The sequence below is a fragment of the Sinocyclocheilus rhinocerous genome, unplaced genomic scaffold, assembly GCF_001515625.1.
Source record: "Sinocyclocheilus rhinocerous isolate Xijiao unplaced genomic scaffold, SAMN03320098_v1.1 scaffold8020, whole genome shotgun sequence".
NCBI lineage: Eukaryota > Metazoa > Chordata > Actinopteri > Cypriniformes > Cyprinidae > Sinocyclocheilus > Sinocyclocheilus rhinocerous.
Window position 1 is genome coordinate 31,971 of NW_015651554.1, and position 201 is coordinate 32,171.

Genomic DNA, 201 nt, shown 5'->3' on the forward strand with positions numbered 1-201 from the left:
GAATAGTAGAAGCTACTGTTAGTTTTAGGCAAGCCTACCTGAAAAAGTTAAAACACAGTTTGTTTCATTTGTATCCTTGTGCTATTGCATTGCTAGTAACTTGTTCATTTATTACTGACCGTTTAATTGTCTTTATGTAACATTATTTATTAAAATGCAAGGTTACTTGAGTCAGAAACAATGAAAACAATAACTTTTTCT